Genomic DNA, 20,239 nt, shown 5'->3' with positions numbered 1-20,239 from the left:
GATCTCTTTTAGGTGGACACCGCGAAGAGTAACGTCACGGACATCTCCTAAATTGAATATCGTAGCCGCAATCGCGAGACATTATCTTCCGCCAAAATATTTGTAGCCGAGGACGAAGGAGCAACCCCTCGTATCCTAATCCTTTGAGACAGCTACCAGCGTGGCCTCGAGGGGAGATAAACGAGATCTTATCGACATGAAATAGCGGAACGCTCGGCGGCGACCTTCCGAGAGAAATCGCATTGTTGCGACATCCGCCATTACAGGAAACGTGCGTTTAGCAACCGTAACAATAGCGGTTGTAACCGGCGCGAAGCGTACGCGCGATAAACGCTGCGCTTAAAAATATGTCTTTCCTTTACGCGGTTATTACGCCCGAGTATCGCCCCGTAACTTCGCGTGTGCCTGTCTCTTTAAAAATCCACGAGTCGTAATTTAAAAATATGCAAATTGAACACACGATGGCAAACAATGACAAGCGATTCGTTCTTTTTTTTCCTTTTCGCCTTTTTGTCACGTTTATCTTCAAAATGATTTCAACATCCAGCGAATTAATCATGTCGGCAAAAAGAAATAACTTTTCCGTCAATGCCATACTTCTCAACACAGCCGCCAATTAATACCGACGAACTGTAATTGATAGCGCAGGCCGCGCAGTAATGAATGAGCTTCGTTAAAAATGGCGGCATTGTACCGGAAGTTCGTGACTAATTAAAAGCCGCCTTTATGCGCGCGTAACGTTCCGGCTCGACGCAATGGTACGAAAACAATTGAGAATGTAAGTATCGAGGAAGAAAAATGTTTTGCACGAATGTAGCAAAAAATGCAATATGCCTATGACCAAATTATAGCAACTATAATTATCGGAATCCTCTCTGAAACTCGTTAACCACGATATACAGATGCGACCCTCGAATTTATACGGTGCTTGAATTGCACGGAGTCTCGAGTAGCACGGTAAAAAATGCGACAACTGTCTTTTTAAAACTTTGTTTTTTTTTTTTTAATAATCCCTTCGAACCAAACACCCAATTTTATATGGATCTGGAGTCTTGAATTGCACGTCTTACAATAGCACGGAACGTAATCTCCAAAATGGTATGAATCCTAAACCTCGAATAACATGGTTTTCAACTAAATTAATCGTGTTGTTCGAGGATTACCCTGTATATAATTTTCTCAACTACGCGTTTCCGCGCCGGTGTGCGTATCATTATTATTCCCTTCCTATATCGCTCTACAAGCTGGCGGTACATCCGGTGTATGTACATATTCCTAAGAATTGATAGTCAATGTAATGCAAACACGTGACGGACGAAAAGAGATATATTGTCCGTGGCGGGGTATCGGGCCTTAGCATATGCTCCACAATGCGTCAAATTGCGTGTGCCTTTTGAACGGCTCGTCACGCATGTTGCGCCGCGGCGCGTTTCGATTGTTCGATACAGGAAGCGGACCGCATTTCCGTCACCTGCCTCGCGGACTTTCCGGCCAATTCCCGAACTCTTTCGACCTGCTTTCGACCTATTTCAACATCAGAGAAATCATCACTCCGGAATTATTACTGTATTATGATATGTTCTCGTTCTGGGGGATTTTGATACTGAATTTATTTAAAAAAAAGTTAATTTAACATTAATATACCTATACATTAACGTTAGAGAGTCCAACGTTAATTAATTACGGTTTGCCATCGACCATGGGATAAAAATGGCTTTTATGCATAATGACGAAATCAGCGGCGATTATATATGTGTCATAATACACGAGAGTTTGTTCGCGGCGAAAAATTTGCGTGAAAATGGAATACGGTCGCGACTTTGAGGCGGATTGCCGTATCATCGACGAGGATTCCGGCCGTACGAAGGCAAAATCTTGGCAATGCGTGTAACAATGCAATTTATATGCGTCCTGCAGAATTTACATGTGAAAGAAGCGCGGCGTAACAACGGATATTTACGTCGCGCCGCATTTTTCGCGGTTTCTACATGGGGTGTCCCGGAAAATATCGCGACGATGTTGTGTCGCGTCGGCTCGACAAATGGATTTCCATCTGCCGGCGTTTCGATCTTTCCGAAACGTCTTTCCGCGGACTCCGCGCGCGCGTATATCCAACCTTAAAAGGGAATAGTTGTTCCGAAAGTTGTATGTACAAGTTTCCTTATCTCCGTTTAGGATTTCGAAACTGAGAAAGTTCGAAAAGTTTCGAACGAGTTGAAAGGCAAAGAGCCGATAGACCAAGTATGCTAACTCGCCTCCTATAACGCGTTGTAATATAACGCGGCACCTATTAGTATTAATACTATCTTTTTCGAGCGAGCAGCGAAATTTAATACTAACCTAGTCCAACGAATAATTGATTAGTTATTGTTCTAGAATTAATGGTTACTGTTTATGCTAATTATTGCCACGCCGTCAGTATTAATTACTGTGTGTTCGCGAATACATTTTCTCTACGGTTTAATCCCGGCTGGATCAGAAAGGATTACAATACTGTCCCGTTATTGTATTTCCAATTTGTTACTCGTGTACCTCGTGTGTGCGCAATAGTTATTTCTATACGGTTATTTCTCGATTTTCTTCCTAAAATCGAACGTCCCTCTTTTTGTTTTTCGTACCTTCTACAACCCCCCGGCCCCACATATACATATATTTTTTACCTAACAAGTTCGAGCGAGAGAGAAAAAAAAAGGAGAAACAGTTATATCCGCGACGGCTTTTTGCCGGGAGGGTTGAAATGTACTAAGAAATCGATCAATCCTGATGTTTACCCAGCCAGCTGCGCGTGTCAAAATCCACTGGAAATTCAAGTGGAAAAAGTCGACACCCCACGGCCGAGTCGCCGGCCCGAAAAACCAGACCACCACTTGGTCGATAACCCCGCTCGCAGTCGGTCTGCCTCGGGTTTACTAAGGGTTACAAGCCCTCGGTTTTCGCCCCTGCGCCAAAACAATTACATAAGTAACACGTCGGATTGAACGTTGATAATGTTAAATACAGCACCGAAACAAAAGGGGACAATTCCATTACGCGAAAACATAATGAAAAACGAAGCCGCGGAGAAAAATGCGGATATTTTTATCAACCACACGTCACATGCCGTAATAAAATAATATTCCATTTATCTCTCTACATATTCATTTACGAATTTTGTATTTCGTGAATATTGATTCACCGAATTGTTTCTCGACATATTACACAGCCGATACTAAATTTCGATATTCATTTCAATATTTATTGTCAAAAATTCGAACATTACGATTGCAAAATGTAACCGCTGGCATTAAAAAAATTGTTACATTGAAAATACACTGGTATTATATAAAAACAGAGTTTAAGTTTACGGTATTAGTTTCGACGATTGTCGCGCTACGACGAGCTCTGTGTTGACGATTTATATAAAATTATTTTTAAAAAATTACGTCCGGTGTGTGTGTGTGTTACACAGAGAAGTTCGCCGGGAGCCGTTACACAGCGAGATTCCACGACATGCGTCACGTTTCACGCGAAAGTGGAAAGTTTTCCACGTGACTATGAATCGCAGAAGTTTCCGCGATGGATTACTCGTCGATATTAGTGTCATCTGCATATGAATGACAAAGGTGGATTAAGTTCCGTTATATATCACAGCGTTTCACGCTTCGGCCCACATCCGTATCACACATATATATACTGGGCTGTGCGAAAGATCCTCCGATTTCAATCCTCTTAAATTCTAGGGAATCTCGATCGTCCATATTCCACACAGCTTCCTTGAATTCACAAAGCCTAGATATCCTAGGCTTTCGCGAAAATTTAAAGTTCCGCGAATAACCGGCGCGCAAACAGCGCAGCAGGTTCCGCAGATTCCTTCCCACGAATCCTACGTTCCGCAAAACCTTTACAGATTTTGCTTGCCGCCGCGTATCTTGCTTGCTGCTGCGCACGAACGCATTAGATTCCGCGAATCGTAACTCGCGCGGGGAGAATCTAACATCCGCACAGCTACCGCGCCCTTCTACAAATCGCAGTTTCTACAAATCGCGATTTACGCGAGCCCGCGCGCGCGAATCTGAGCAGTAAAACCGATCCATAACTCCCCACCTATATAGCTTTTATCTTCTGCAGTTCCAGCATCGCGCTCCTAAATTTCACGAATCCCGAGATATCACGGTTTCCACGGTATCCCGCCTTGCACATATTCGACTTTTCACGGAGATGCCATTACTGGTAGAACATTCGACGATGATGAAAGAAAAAAGGACACTTGGCCACAGAGACGAAAAAAGTGAGCACCAGACCGGAACGCATATCCTCTCTCTCCCTTCATCCTCTTCCCGCTCCTTCGCTTCTAATTACCTCGGATCGGCATCGCGGCCGAAGCCATTAATTTCGTTTAATCGACTGCTCTTCTTCTCGTTGCCAACAGGGAAGCTCCCGTCCAAAGCTGAAGGAGCTCCGAGCACCGAGCGAAGAGGGCAACGAGAAGAGGGCAAGAGGGGAGGAGGGCACGCGATGACCTGGATGCGAAATGGTATCGCGTGACTTTTGCGCGGCCGCGGCATGATGAATTCGGCGAGACGAGGGTAAACGGCGCGGGGCGACCCCGGGTCGACTCGTGATTTCGCGCGCGAGGAAACGCGCTTATGCCGATTAATAAGCGTGATACAACAGAAATTGCGGTGTGTCGAGGCAGTTGCGAGGCGCGGCAATGATTATGTTGCGAGTTGCGACGTGACAAGCAAGAAGCGACGAGCTGCCTGCAAACTGATTACGAGAGGCGAATTCTGACAACGGCGCCGCTGTCACGAGTCGAGTAAGTAATGGGCGACGCTATCGATTAAAATAGAGAGAGAGAGACCGACTGTCGCGATTAAACAAATTCTGGCGATTTAATTGCGAGACGGTGCAGACGGATCGCGCGCTGACGAGATTAACCCTGTTGCCGATCTCGGCGACTAATGGGATAAAGGATTTCGCGTGGACGATTACACGGGAGCGGGAGCAATTCCCGTTCACGAGGACGTGAACTGCCATCACCCTCTCCGTGACATTACCATTAGTTTCGACAAAACGGACTAACTACAAATTTGGCCTACTCGATTCATTACGGATGTAACAGAGACCACAGAGTCGCCGCATAATGGTACTCACGCCATTTTACATGAGAGAGAGAGAGAGAGAGAGAGAGAGAGAGAGAGAGAGAGAGACGAGTCGAGCATGTCTAACAATAAGTGGATACAGCAAATTCTAACTGAATTATTGCGTTGCCACTTCCCTTCCCTCAGAGCGGGTCCGTACGGTTTTAACGGTCCTATCGCAATTAAATTTATGGCACTCTTTAAATTCACCCGCGAAGCATTTTAATTTACGCTACTCTTTTTCCCCCCTGGCAAAAGCTACAATTAAATCTACGGCAATCTACGCCATTCTTCCGATTCGCAATTAAATTCATACATTCAAAATACACGATTAAATTCATGCCTCTCCCCGTCCGCGAAGCCCCTGCGAGACTCGCGCCCGCTCTTTTATAATTTCTGCTCAAACTTGTTATTAAAAAAAAATTCGCATTTCTTTTTTAAATTTCTTAACCGAGTTCGCGGCACTCTCTTTAACTTCCTGACCAAACTCTCAATTAAGTTTACACCGCCTCTCTCCTCGAATTCCCAAATCAAATAAACAGCCCGTTAAATAGGTTCGCGCTACTTTTTCAATCTTCACGCAATGATGCAAGTAAATTTACATCTTTAATTAGAGATGCTTCAATCTTGGGAGTCGATCGCGGCATCCTTCTCCAACGATTGGAGCAACGATTTCACGGGACGCGGGGATCCTCATCGTGTTACCCGCAGGATATTTCTTCTCGATCGGGATCGGTCCACTTACCTCTCACGAACCGTCACGAGACGCCGTTCGCCATGACCGCGGATATCCTCAAAGAGGACGCAGCATCTTACAGTATCCCTGGGGATTTCTCGCACCAGACAGGAGACACAAGATCTACATCCTTCCGCGCACTGCCGGCTTTCGATCACTCCAAGTTTTTGTGGAGCACACGCGAGAACAATCACCCCCTTGTACGTCTAGGTGCACCTCTCTCGAGGTCACGGAGACAAAGATGAACGAGGTCACGTGCATCCGTATAGGATCTCTCGATCCCGACCGACGGCACGCGAGAAAGAGAGAGAATTAAAAGTGACGGAAACTATAACGAGGGCCGAAGAGAAGGAGGGACCGGAAAAAACAAATCGCGCGAAGACGACAGAAATCCCAAGCTCAGCGTTCGCGCAGCGACTGGCGCCTGACACCTCCACCCTTCCGACAACACCCCAACCACCCCCTCACGCGGGCCAGATGGGAAGGGGTCAGGGAGACACGAAGAGTGACGGAGAGGACCGAGCGGGAGGATTCTCGCCACGAGCGGCGCTAGTGGCGGGGTGTAAGAGAGAGAAAGAGAGAGAAAGAGAGAGTAGGGATTGGCTGGCTGGATCGTATGGTGGATACATAGGGTTCGAGAACTTGGCGGGGGTGGACGGGGAGCCCCCGAGGCGCCCTTCCTCTTCCCAACCCTATCTGCAACGAGGGTATTTCCCGCGACTCCCCCTCCCCCGAGGGGCGAAGGCCGGCGCGGCGGGGCGCACGCGCGCGGCCCTATTAGATTTCGTCTCGCTTCCTGATTTTTCGTAATAAAAACGTTTGTCTTGCCGAGTAGCGCGGCTCGCATATCGCCGGCGCGGCGCGGCGTGCAGCGCGCGCTATACGCGCGCGACGCGTGTCTCTCCCTCTCCTCTCTCGCCTCTCTCTCTCCTCCCGCCCTTGCTTTACGCGTATACAGAGAAACGAACGGAGAGATGAGGGCACGGATGCGGGACGTGCGAGATCCGCGCGCGCGTGACGAAAATCAAGCAGGAATCGATGGCGGGGGTGACAAGTCGTCACTCCCCGTCAAGCGGGGAAAGTTGGGCGAGTGTTAAGGGGTGTGGCTAATTCTTAAGTACGCGCCAGAAGTGGAATTTCCTCCCGCTCGTGTGAGAGAAGGATGCCCCGGCGTTTGTCCTCTGCCACGTGGCGAGAGGAAGGTCGAGTTGATTTAGAGGTTCGGGTGACGGTGCCATTATGTTCGCTAATAGCATCGCGATTTCGACGTTTTTATTGTTTTTTGTAATAGCAATAAAGCACAATGAGCGAGAAAAGTCCTCCCCGCCCCCTCCTCTGACCAAAGTGAAAAGCTCTCAGAAAAGAGCTGTCGATTTGACGCACTAAAGTTCCATCCACTGGATATAGATTAGTAATAAAAACAATTTTATTGACGTTATTTGCGATGCTGGCAATGAGACATTTAGGCAATTATAAGAGATGAAAGAATTGTCGAAACGCTGCGATCGCTGTATTTCAGGTCAGCGAACCCAGGTAGCACGCATAAACAAAATCGGGACATAAAAGTCTTAAAAGACATCTTTAAGACGTCTTACATCCACGATTAGATTTTGAACTTGAACACGACGCTGTCTGGAAGACACCGTGACATCGGAGACACTACTTTCTACCTTGTCTCGGCAAGGATCCGATTCGATTATTTCGAATTTAACCTGTAATTTATCCGGTGTGGATATCAGTTGGAACATCTAGAGTTTGCGGTCCAAACTACTTCGCGAAACCCACTTTAACACGCTGCACTCGCGATACAACGTTCCGCACATAATGATAAGCGTCAAAATTACCACCGCAGCCGCAACGCAGCCGCGTAAGAAATTAGTTAAGGGTATATAATTTATAGCCGATGTTGTAACTGGCCAAATTATTAAAACGTACCCGTACACGTAAAAGATAGTTCAAATTCGCCGTCTGTCGTATTAATCATATACTCTTTTTTCTTTTTGACGCGTGAGATTGATGTGATAAAATAAGCAAGAAGGAATATATTCCGTTTAAGCCAAATAAGCTATTTCTATGCAGATAGAAATCCGTTTTATCCGAGTTACAAAAACTTATTTTTAACATGAAATTAAAAATGCACGAATCTCCTGCTCCAATGCTCTCACAGGAAGATTCCGCCCAAAAAGCGATTGCAGGACAAACAACGCACAACGCACAAGCAACGCATTGCCGCGTCTTATGCATGTATATACGTCACTGAATATTCGGATCGTTCGTATAGCGGAGGGAATCCGCTCCCGAAGGACAAAGCAGGCAACTGGAAAGTTAAATAGAAGCCCGGTAATAACGAACCCAGAACGTGCTTCAATTGCAGGCGCACTATTTTCATATTTATCCCTTATTCCGCCGTAACGATACGCCGGGAGCTAAGGAGCTCGTCTTTGTCGTCAATTAGTAGAATTCGAAACGCAAGAAAAGATGAATTGCACAGTTTCTTAACGATGCCGAAAGAAGACGGTCATTACGAGTACCGTCGTGCATAATGGCGTATTGATAAGGATTGTTCTTTAAAGACTGTTCGCGATTGTGAGATAGGCGGCTCTAATAAGATCCTTCCAGGCCTCGACAACAATTAAAGGATTAAAACATTTTTCCGCGACGAGTCCTCTCTCGTTAGACGATTTCGCTTTTTGCTAAAGGCGGGAAAGAAAAGTCCACGATAAGTTTAGTCGGGCCGTGGGAGTGGAGAAGAGTGTTGCCAATGTGAAATGTACCTTATTTAGAAAAGTGAAAAGAACTCCTAGATTCTTTCCTCCGACATCTCGCTTTACTTAAAAAAAAAACACAAGAAAAATATGTGCAAAAACGAGAATCTCGAATGTGCACGATAGGTACGCGTGAAATCCATTCGAATTTGGAAAATTAAAAACGTTTGCGTGAAAACCGACGCGAAAAACACGCTCGATTTATAGATTACAGTGTACAACGCGGTTTAATAAAATTCGCAGTCTCTGGTTTTTTAGGTTGACCAGGCTGAACAATTATTTTTTTTCAACTCGCCAACGGACCATTAAACGCGTACGCGCCTTGTTTCCAATTTATTTTTAAGCAATTTTCCAACCGGTGATTATTGTTCAGCGAATTAAAAGTTAGTTTGCGTAACTATGTTTGCCATTTTATAAAAGGTTATTTTTACGCTCCTAGCACTCCTGAATTTTATGAACTTGTCGATAAATGTCCGTTTAAAATTCTTTGATCGTAAAACGAGCGTTTCTTTATTGCAGACACAACAGATTTAGTATGCGCGCGCTGCATATATATCGAATACATTATACAGAGAGCGCAAGTTTATTTCGGTCTTCAAAATGTAGAAGACTAGAACGTGATGACGGCAACTTGTATATTATCCGAAAAGAATGTTTCATATAACGGTGAGTTATGTATAGTTTCTACGCAATATACACTTGTACTTTGTACTATTTTCTCAATCTTTTTGGGACAAAAATAACCCATCGCGTTTTTATCAATTACTCGGTTTTTTAATAATTATGCACAATTTATATGCGCAGTATCGATAACGCGCTCTCTTAAAAAACTCGCGGCATTGTTATTGAAAAAAATCGAGTTACCAACAGAGAGAAAAGCAGACAAGGAAAAAGAAGAGGAAGCGACACGTACAAATATGCGCTCTTAATAATTATTAACCCCTTCGAGCGCGCAGTAGCTATAAGCTTTTGCATGTCCTTTTGAACCACCGAGGGAATTTTCCGGAAACGAAGAAACCTCACCGAAAATATAAAAGTTCGTTATCATTTGCTGAAAAATGTATTTATAGATGCAGGATATGTCATCCAGTGTTCTTTTTTACGCAAATATTTACACGCGCACAAATTTGAGCAAAAAAGAGACAGAGAGAGTTTTTATGAAACGAACGAATATCACCGAAGCGAAAAGATAAAGAAAAGTAAAAATAAGAATTTTTATTTTTCCTCCTTTGGCAAATGCTACCAAAAAAGTGTGTATCGAAGGATCTGGAGGGATAATAATAAAATGGAGAAGAAGATATGAGATGAACAAATATGTAATCAACGATTTGGAAAAAATACAAGAATTAATATAAGCAAGAACTAATAAGAAACCAAGTGTACGGCATAAAAAAATTATTAACAACGCCTCTACAATCTCTTTTTAAAAACGGACACACAATTGGATTATCGCGGCCCTTTGACATCGGAGATGGCGCGGAGGCGTAGAATATTGAATTAAAAATGTACACAACGGGGGTTTGATGCAAGTTCTCAAACAGAATTGTGTCCACCCTGTATGCACGGGGGTGGCGGCAAAAGCGGTATATAAAGTCGACTTTCATTCCGGTTCCGTAAACCGCGAGTATATCCCCAGGACTTTTCCTTTATAATCGCGTTGGCTTTATTCGCCGAGAGGACCTCCGCGGCGCCACGGAAAAGTCCGCACAAGCTACTTCCCGATTTACGCGAAACACGGCGAACAATTTTCGTAGAAAAAAAATCCGGCCATTCGTTTTAACGCGAAATTTGCTCCTTTTTTCGGCGCGTAGTTTGCCGGAAAATTCCCCAACATTTTACCACGAGGGTGCAATAGCGTGTAAACAAAACTTAACAAAACATGTGAGCGCATTATACCAAATGTCATTCTTTATAAAGATTTAACGCCGTCTGATAAATTCGTTCGAAATAATTAAATTCTAAGGACACGGTTGGCAAAAATTTATGAATCATGCTATCAATTTCTAAGGAGCGCTTTCGAGAGCATTAATTTCGCTAAATGCGCCGGTCCGCGCGTATACACTAATCCGGCAGCAGAAGAAACGGCTACGTTTCCAGGAAGACGCGTAAACGCGAAACAGGGTGGAGGAGAATGGGGAGGATTCTTTATCCCGGCGAGAAAAGGGTCGAGTTCCTTGATCCCGGCGCTTGAGAGTTCCTTCGCCCTCGCCCAACAAAGACCGCCTGTTTATATGTTGCCGGCGAATAAATATATGACTAACACAATGTATGAAAACGATGTTGAAGATTATCCTAAGTGCGATGGATTTTGCGCGAACAAGACTCATCTGTGTGTATCGCTTTTATAAAAAGCGCGTCAGAAACACAGGCTTATCTCAAGGAAGGAAAGGCATTCCGACAAATTATGTTCACGGCGTTCTAAAAGCGACGCGGCTAAAAAATTCCCGATACAATTTATTTTACGGTAAAACCCTAGAGAATTAAATTAAATATTCTTTTCCTTCACACTTTATGCCATCAGAATTTATCATACTTGATAAAAATAAATTAATATTTTTCTTTAAAGTATCGCATAAATAAATCTGCGAATTTATTTAAGGTAGGCGTCTCGCTACGTGCCAGTCACGTGACTGTTTGTAGGTTTTCACGTTCAGAAATATATTTCAGGCAATTTTTGCTAAGGAAAAAATAATTTTATGACGTATGGTGTAAAATTTCATACGTGACAAAGTATGTTACTTTTTCCAAATTATGTGATTTTTCTCATTTGACTCGGGTCGTCGAGAAAGGTTACAAGTGAGGTTACATCTCCTTTTCGATTGAATTTTGACAATTGAGAAAGAGTTTCAAAACGCATGACAGGGGTGTCAATCACTATCCACGTCGGCTAAGAAAGACGAGCCTCATAACCTGCAACTACAGTGATTAGCCAGCGGCGTTGCCAAGTCTTCCCAACTTAACCTCGACCAAAAAATGTCTGCTCGATTACCGCGTTTTCACTAAAATAAACTAAAAAATTAGCAGCGAAATTTCCGGTAAACTATTGTATTTTATGGTTGCATCGGATTCTTCGAAATCTAATGTACAAAAAGCAATGTTCTTTCTCACTTCGTCTAATCGAAAAATGCGAAAATATGTGATTGAAACCGTGATAGAGCCTTCTTTTTCTGGCCGTCTGTATGAAGTAATGCAAACGTTGTGATTTTCGAGATCGATTTTCTAGAGTAAATAGTCGGTAAGGAGCCACAGAAAAAATCGACTGCAAAGCTGATCATATAATTTGATATAAAATCCAAAATCGAAAACTTTATCTAATACATGTCCTGACGAGACGACTACCTTAATATAAATTATCCTACTTTTTTAGGAGAAAATATTTCAAGCTATTCTATAAGGCTATTTTATCTTACAGTAGCGAGCGACCTCAGCAAGATCATATCGCTCTTACGAGGGAGTTATTTCTTCCAGTCTACAGTATAAACTGGCCACCTTGTATAAAACGGCCGCCGCGTGAGACAACGGATTCATCGTCGTTAAATTAAGCGACGTCGCCGAGATCTCTCGCGCGGTGACTTTTCTTGGGTGCCTCTTTCATTTTTATTTATACACTTTCCTGACTTTTCTGCTAAATGGCCCAGACGAGTTTCAATTGAAATTTTACACAGACCCAAATATAGGATACTGCTCGCTCGTTCAATGCGCTCACTTTAATCGGCAAACCCGGCGTTAAAAGTTTAAAGCGCCGCGGCAGCGTCGAGTACATTTCGTTATTATATACATTATGTACATAATTGCACAAATTACGTGGAACGCGAGATGGTTGAAGTCGTCTCGAATTCGGCTGGTATAGCTCATCGGCCAAGTATCAGTGTCCCGTGCAAGTTAGCGTATAAGAACGTAACAACGGATACAACATTACACGGGCGAACTTCCGGTAGTCCTTTAAGTTCCGCTCCACGCTAGAATGGAGTAGCAATTAGGCGCGCACGAACGCGACACTTGTTTTACAAACTTCGTTAAGCGCCGTGAATCGCGCACCGAATTCACGCTCAGCTAGGTATCGCTTAAGGCGAATTTATACCGGGTTCACTCTTCGTCATCCTAGATCCAAATTGCATTTACACTTTACGAATGAATTCTTGCTCAAATGTATCTAGATAAATAATTAGTGGTCTCCAACGTTATTCGGCGCGGTTATACACATAAACTTTTAATCGAGTTGTGGCTTTTCCGACATTATAAAAGGTACAATAAAAGAATGTCGATATTTTATACCTAAGAGTGCGTTAAAGATATTTTATAAAGTATATGTAAAAAAAAACATACATCGACTGGTCGTTGCGCCGGGAAAACGATCCACTTTTGTGATCGTACGTAACAAAAAGCCGTATATTAGCCGCGCGCTAAATATATTGTCAATATTACAGAGAGCATTCTCTCTCTGTAACAAAGAGTTACCAGGTACGCACCCTCTGACAAAGAGTATCCAAGCACAATTAGCTAATCGGCTCATATTATCTAATAACTGGGGGAATATATATTCATTTCACGAGCAACAACGTCCATTCAATTGGATCCCTTTTGAACCGGCGATTCTCGATTACCTGACATCGCGAAAGTTTATTTAATACACCGCGAACACGTGCGAACTACACAGCACATGATTTTCAAGTGCGTTCTCGTGCCGACATCATCAGTTGTAGCGATGAGGTTGTGAAGCCATTGGCATAATTATTATCATCGTTAATATAGGGATACAATTGTTTCGCTCCCGCTAATTCCGCGACGTAATCTAAACACGTGCTTGAGATAATCCTCGAAAAAGTGAAAAGAATATCAGAACTTGAACTTCTGTCGACTATAGCTATATGTTGTCCTTGACTTTAATTTTACTTTTGCCGAGAAATAAGTTTTCAGCCGCTTTTTGCGAGCATAAATCCCTCCCCGCGACCGTTTAAGTGTTAAATTGAATTTAACCTGAGCGGCGAGTAAACACTGTTGACGCAAAAATTCTTTTTCTCGCCATTCCCGGCGGGAAAAGCAACAAATCGCGCGGGAAACTCGTCGACACTAATTTCCCGAGATTCACCGCGCTGGGATTCCCGATAACCCGAAGGTCGATCCTACTTCCCGCGACTTCTCCCTTTCCCCGTGACAAAAAGTCTGCTCGACGCTGTCGTTGTCGCCGTCGCCGTCGTCGATGGGCGACGCCGACGTTGCCCCCGATCGTCATCGTGTTCGCCCCGAACGAAGACGGGGGCGGAGATTGACCAAAGTAAACCTTCAAGAATTCGGCATCCGGATCACATCCTCCGATCGATTGGCGAGAGGGGACAATAAATGCGTTGTAACAAAATAAATTCGTATATCGAGAACACGACGGCAAAATGAATTTATGGAGGTTGGACCTTGGCCCGTTAAACACAAGTCATGCTACTTCGATTTGTAATTCTTTATATCTTAACAAGAAAAAAGGTACAAAAAAGATCAGTGACCAGGGATAGAGAAAAAATGTTTAAGGATAAGATAAATGTAAATGTCGGCGCACAATTTCGACATTATCTTCTCTTTTCACGCTGCTATCACGATTATCTCTCGCCTCTACCTTTTATCTTACTTTTCTTTGCTCTCGAGATCTCGTTTTCCTGGGTATGCAGATTCAGAAAATGAATGGGTAAAATCGGAAAGATAGACGTCGTTTAATTCCAGGAACCGATTACGAATTAAGAGAGATGCGATTAACGATCAGTTGCTATATAGACGTCCGTCTATGTGTGATTGCATTTGCATGCGTATATTAGACCTAACATATATGATTCGCGATGTCCTGTCTGCGAGTTATCCAGGTGTGACGGAATCACACGAAGATGCAACAAGATATGCGTCACATCAAACGACACATCATTTAAATACCATAGATATCTAATAGCCAATTTATAAAAGAAGATAAACGCTGTCAAGCGTGCATTTGATTCCGAGGACGAATGATATCAAAGTGCGAGCGATTTGGCCAATTAACGCAAACACAGAGAGTATTGTCGTATTATTTATATTATAATTTAACGTGGAAATTGCATCGATTATCGCTATTTGGTGACTGACTAAAACCGCAAATTGACTACAAATTCGCTAATTACACAACTAGTAATTTGAAATGATATCGACGCCGAGATTGAAGAAATCGCCAGCCGTTCCATCGATTGCGAATCGCATCTAGTAAATGTCCATAAATATGCATATATAATATCTGCACGGTGCGAATCAAGTGCGATATGGCCGTAATTTGATTCGGCTGCCGTGCGCGCTATCGGATTTCCATTTTAAAATACCGAAAGTCGAATTTTTCGATCATATAACGGAATCGCATTGCAATCCGCATTCGGGGGGGGGGGGGCGGTAACGATAATCGTCGAAGGGAAGTCACGATTCGCGGCTGTACAAGCTGCAGTAAAACTGAATCCTTCATATATCCTTTTCCACTTAAAAAATCCGGCAGCAGTTTACGATATCGTTACACGAAACATATTAGTATTACACTTGTAGAAAAGAAAATAGACGGAGATTTTACAAATACAATATTTCTATAGTTCAATATTTCGACCTAATGTACAATCAATCTTGGAAAAATCAAAATCTTCGTTAGATTTATAAAAATAAAACCTTCTGGAGTATCTCTCGAAACACAGCCCCAATTATTTCTTTGTGAAAAATCGGGACGAGAAATTGAAATGTATTGAGGGCGAAAGCGGAGTTATTCTTTTACATTCCGATTGCGAGGGACCCGGAGGGCAAACTCAATCTGGAGCAAACGTTCCATTACGGGAATGGCCGTGACAGCCGGCGGACACGACAAACCACACGGCGACGTACACACGTATCATCTAGCAACGTTGGTACATCCGCGCATTTATAGCCTATAATCCTGATGCTGTATATAGTACATAAGACGTCGCACCTAATCTCGCGTCCCTAGCATCACGCCGAGGTACAACGGGGGTTGACGATAGACCGAGATCTAAATTGAAGATCAGTCCGCCGTCGGAATGGTCGTCGGTCAGTCCTTAATAGGAAGCTCAGGGACGAACGACGCCGGATTAAGTGAATAAACAGGGAAATAATGCATCGGCACGCGGGGCAAACGCACCGGGATATCATCAACGTCGATTGAATTTGTCTCGCGCGATAATTAACGTGATTATCAAGAAGTACGTTCGTGCCTCGCGCCAAATTTACGCGCAAATGACATCTCTCTTTAATCTTTTCACGTTTCAAAATAAACTATACGTGTCCAAGCGTTTTCAAAAAATCTGTAATACTTAAATATTAAGTCATTAAAATCAAATGAAGCTATTGTAAAAAAAACTGCTTATAAACTTTAACAAAAATGATGTAATGAATATAATACTATCATATAAAAAGCATAAAAATTATCTGCGTGGCGAACCAAGTGGAAACTATAAAGTCATAAGTGAATAAAGTTACCGCGACGTTCGCTGAAACTTTTCAACATAAAATGGAAGAAGTACGATCGCGCTGTTTGGCGGACGTTATATGAATATCAATGATAAGAAAAAAATATTGAAAATTCGCAAAACAAAAAATTAAAAGTAAATCGCGAATTGAACATATTGTAGAATAATTTTCAGAGAAGTTTTATTTTGAAGGACTAACAAAAACGCGCAATTCTCCCTCAAAAACTTCCATCCTACTATATATTTTCGAGACAAAAATTGAAAATCTGGAATTGTCTTAAATTCGGCGAAAATTTTCGGAGTAAACCTTCAAACTTTACACGTAAAACCTTTTGCAGGCATGCAGGTGTCGTCTGACACAGCTTGGAATATCACGGGCTGAGATACGGGTGCGGCACGGTGACGGAATTTACGAGAGCGAGCGCGCAAGCATGCGGATGCATAAGAAACATCGGATTAACGTTCTCGGTGGATTAAGAGTCGTTACCAAGGCTGACGGCCGAAAGCGAGCTTACGAGAACGCGTTAACGTTCACGGGTTTTCTTCGTAGATGTGGGTTGAAGCGTATACCGAAGTGTGCAGAGGGTGGGGGGGGAAGGAGGAAAATGGATACACGTACGCGCGCGCGCGCGCTGTGGAATAAACGCTTCTACGGACATGAAAGTGTAAACAGAAGTAAAAACACGGTGAGTGGAGCGGATGGAAATGGAAATTTTAATTACGAAAACGACCGTGTCAGCTGGAGACCGTAACGAAGCTGGCCCACCTCAACAAATGAAAGGTCAGCACACGCGGCGAGGGGTTGTCCCGGTGTCTATATGCGAAGATCAGGGAGCGAAGGACGTTTTGACCCCTTAACTGATCGTACAGAGGCATGATCCTCAAAGTATGATGAAAACGTGATAGACCGTGCATCGTCTATCTCTTATTTTTCAAAATTAAAACGGAATAATATATATCTTTATTCCTTTAATTATCACGGAAAAGAAAACGTAGGCAAGTGTCCCCCTCAATTTTAGTGAGATTCGGATATGTAGTGGATAATGTCGATATAAATAAGAGACATCGATTTTTTAAATATTTTTATGCATATTAAGAGGATGCGGCTTTTACGTTTCTATCACTGGGGAAAAAATATTTAGATCCAAAAAAATATTTATTTAGAGAGATTGCTGCCAATAGCTTATTTACTTAATATAATACACATATTTTTTTTTTTTTATTTGGAATTAGATATTTTTACTTAATTTAAATATTTTTATTTAAATTAAGTAAAAATATCTAATTCCAAATAAAAAAAAAATATGTGTATTATATTAAGTAAATAAGCTATTGGCAGCAATAATGTAGATAAAATTTTTTTTTCTCAGTGTAAACATATATCGTAAGAGATACAAAAATGTACTTCAGATAAAAGTTAATCGATTGATTCTAATGCCGTAAGTAAAGATTTAAAAAGCGAATATCTTTTTCTCAATCTCAAAATATGAGAATATCTAAAATTCTAATGATTGAAAAGAATGCATGATATAAATCAGAGTGAAAAATTGAAATGTTTTAATATTTCGTTATATTTATAAATATAATATATTGTTTCTTTTTTTAAGTATATGTTGCGTTTTAAAATATATATTTTAAAGTGCTATCAGGTTCAAAATTAATGGATGGCAGAAATTTACTCTACAGCAATATTCAGTTCGCGATAGGAATTCTGCTGAATTGATGGCACCGATGATACTCGTGAAATCGATCGCGTTGTAACGTGCCCTTAAATATCTAATTACAAGAATGGGTGCTTTGGCAGTAGATAAAGCCGGCAGGACGTGGCCAAGTAAATGACAGAATGGCCACCGCGGTATACGTATATTAAGCTGGAGGTATACATGGTAATCTTATACTACTAAAACCCTGATCGTGGAGAAAACGTGATCAAATAGCAGCCACAGTTCTACTTGTTCCGTTAATTTTTACATTAATTAATTTCACGTTAACGCAAACGTTTAACGCAAAATATGCATTAATGTAAAATTAATTAAATAATATATAAAAATTAATAGAATAAGTGTAGAACTGGGAATGTTGTTTGTGAAATTAGTAACACGACAAAAAAATTAAAGACATGAATATATTTGTAACAATTATAAGAGAAGTTCTCTTGTTTTTAACTCGTTTCATATAGATGGTGGAAACGCATTACCGTAAATCTTGTTTGCATATGTATAATTAATCAATGATTACAAATCATGATTATAATTAAGTAATAGAATAAAATTAATGCTATTGATTGTTATTTTAGTACAATTAATCCTAATTAATAGAATAGAATCAACACAATTTATTTCCATGTCAATTAATATTGAAAAACAAAGACATTTGTAAGTTCGACAAAATGGAAAATTAAAACTGGAAAAATTTTCTCCACAAAAATAATATCTGATGCAGGTCTTATAAAAAATTCTTTCTATACTATATTCACTTTCCTTTCTCTTTTAATCCATGAAACTATCAACAACAAATTAAGTTGCGCCGTTAAAATATTAAAAATTGCAAATTATCTAGCTATCGCAAGTTTGGACGCGTATATATACCCAAGAAAATATCGTCGATGTTAAAGGTGCACGTTGTTCAGCATTCGCGTAATTTCGTACAAAAAATTGTTTATTCCCACGCAGCTCGCAAGGGACTTGTCAAACCTTGCGCAAAAAATCACGACGTTTTTATATCATTTTATTTCTATGCAAATCGTCATACGCATCAGGGGTTTTATCAGAAACAAAATGTTACCAAACAAGTCATGTAAATTCCAGCGGAAACCTAGTATATTTTTTATGTTTGTATTATTTGTAAAAAAAAAAAAAAAAAAAACGTGGAAAAATATTTGCGCGCCTACTTACCTAATCTGCTGCGGGCGTTCCGCTGCGACCCGCGCTGCGCCGCGCCGCGTTTTCGCTTCATCATCAGGTCTCGCCTCCAGGTTGTTCCAGGTTCGCCCAGATCCTCCAGGGGTCCACGAAAATCACCGAACGTCTATGTCTCGCACACGCGTCAAGCGGCACGAGACCCAATACGCACTTCGCGATATGTTATTCGCATTTGAAAAGTTTTATAGAATTGAAATCTTCGACACCCCGCAAAATATATTTTCAAAATCTCGTCTCGGGTCACACACAAAATAGTCTGACCAATTCACTTACACTTACGTCGCACAGGTGAAAAGACACGAGAGTTGTACGCCATATTGTATACGCACGTACGGTGTGAAGTGCAGCGTATATCTCGATCGCACGGATCGCGTCCTCGCCCCTCACCTTCCCCCGCCGCGACGCCGGTCGCCGGCCGGCGCGGCGCGGCGCGGCGACGACTCCAACCTATAGGATCCCAAGACGTTTTACGACAACATTCGCGTACGCTCAAGTCCCCCCCGTCTTCTCGCTGCACAAACTCGAAAATAGTCTCGGATCGAAGATTCCCGATTGATTTGGCCCGGGGAAACTACAGCTAGGACGCACACCGTTCGACGAGCGAGCCGCTCCGACGCGTCTTAATTCCGGGATCGAGTTCGCTCTTCCCCTCGAGCTCGTGTCGAATCCGCTCGCACCGTATCGAAGTTCCGACACTCGGGCACTCGATCCGTCTCGACCGAATCCTCACGGCGGAAAACGCGGTCTCGGAGTCGCGCACAGTTCGGCGACAATGACGATTATTGTCACAGGCGGAAAACCCCGCGAGGAGCTCCGAGACTCCGAGATACCGGCGATACCGCGCGACTACGCACTCGACGCACCACGCACCACCGACGCGTTCCGTTTCGAACGCGTCTTCGGTTAGCTCCGCCATTCCTCGGGCGCGCTCGGCTCGCGCCGCGCCGCGCGGTGGCGCGATTTCAAAATTTCGCAACGTGCCCTACGGCACGGGCATGGGCATTCCGATGGCCCGGAAACATTCTCGCTGTCCGCTCGATTCTCTTCGCGTTAGACGAGCGAATTAAAAAAACGAGGCACGCACGCACATCGTCGAACGCGAAGGCATTGCGGGTCTCGATTAAATTCGGCGACCTCGGACCTGCTTGTTTTTCTCGGCCGGCGACGCTCTCAGCTTTGGCGTCTTTCACCGAGTTATTTCACGCGATCTCGAAATGTCCGCGTG

The 20,239-nt window shown here is 42.8% G+C and overlaps 1 protein-coding gene across 2 annotated transcripts in view; it reads right to left on the bottom strand.

Annotated features, from left to right (window-relative positions):
• Positions 1 to 19,890, bottom strand: part of LOC143893254 (uncharacterized) — a 126,248-nt gene extending 106,358 nt beyond the window's left edge. Inside the window, exon 1 of one of the 2 annotated variants that reach the window (XM_077398438.1) lies at positions 18,988 to 19,890. The gene's annotated coding sequence lies outside the window, so the exon portion shown is untranslated. Of the gene's footprint in view, positions 1 to 5,865; positions 6,302 to 18,987 lie in introns of those variants that run through there. The other variant, XM_077398437.1, reaches the window with a different exon arrangement.
• Positions 19,891 to 20,239: the final 349 nt, after the last annotated feature.

This window comes from Temnothorax americanus, unplaced genomic scaffold (genome assembly GCF_048541705.1).
Source record: "Temnothorax americanus isolate GAGA-0224 unplaced genomic scaffold, ASM4854170v1 Scaffold12, whole genome shotgun sequence".
Classification (NCBI taxonomy): Eukaryota; Metazoa; Arthropoda; class Insecta; order Hymenoptera; family Formicidae; genus Temnothorax; species Temnothorax americanus.
Note: the sequence above shows the minus strand (reverse complement) of the source record. Positions and strands in the feature narration are given on the sequence as shown.